The sequence below is a fragment of the Heptranchias perlo genome, chromosome 1, assembly GCF_035084215.1.
Source record: "Heptranchias perlo isolate sHepPer1 chromosome 1, sHepPer1.hap1, whole genome shotgun sequence".
NCBI classification, from domain to species: Eukaryota; Metazoa; Chordata; class Chondrichthyes; order Hexanchiformes; family Hexanchidae; genus Heptranchias; species Heptranchias perlo.
Window position 1 is genome coordinate 154,382,071 of NC_090325.1, and position 733 is coordinate 154,382,803.

The 733-nt window shown below is 36.2% G+C and overlaps 1 protein-coding gene across 3 annotated transcripts in view; it reads right to left on the bottom strand.

The window, feature by feature from the left end:
- Window positions 1-619: 619 nt before the first annotated feature.
- Window positions 620-733, bottom strand: part of gria2b (glutamate receptor, ionotropic, AMPA 2b) — a 174,726-nt gene continuing 174,612 nt past the window's right edge. For all 3 annotated transcript variants that reach the window (XM_067992722.1, XM_067992715.1, XM_067992707.1), the window contains one exon: window positions 620-733. This exon is cut by the window's right edge and continues 698 nt beyond it. The gene's annotated coding sequence lies outside the window, so the exon portion shown is untranslated.

Sequence of the window (733 nt, forward strand, 5' to 3'; positions counted from 1 at the left end):
CAGGGGAACTGGCATAGAAAAGTAGCCAGGAAGTAGGACAAAGAATATATTTATTGCACCCTCAAGCCAGCTGAGATCACAAGACTTTCAAAAGTCCTTTCTTGACAAATCAAATATACTGAATCATAGCTTCAAAGTAACACTGTCTCATAATAGTGCACAAACACTTAACACATTTGTATAAGATCCCATTGTCCACTATTTTAATGGAGGTGTTTACCTATTTAAAATAAATAGTTAAGCATCACTGCTAAAACAGTAGATAAAGGACATAATCATACTGAAAATCAAGATCAAGCAAGCTTTTGCCCTTCAGCTCCATGGGAGGTTTCTATCTTCCATGAGCTTGTTACAGTGTGACAGGTCTGTCACCAGTGCAATTTTCAGACCTAAGGTTACTGCATAAGAAAGATACACTTGCATCTTAGCATAAACCAATAGCAATTAAAATGGTTAGGGCTGGGTGTGCTTTGGAATGTTTCTTACACCACTGGTGCTTTGCATCACTCCTGCAACAGGACATATATCGGCTCACTGTGGTCAATTCTGTTGGAATAAGTTACACTTTTTGCATATAAACCATATGAAAATTTTATTTCAAATGTCAAGCATTGCCAAGTATTTGATATTAACACCAATGTTAAGAAGAAGATATACAGGAAAGTCTTACAATACTGTATTAAATTACAAGAGTTGAACCCTTTAATTCTGCGCATGTACATATTTGGCTTTG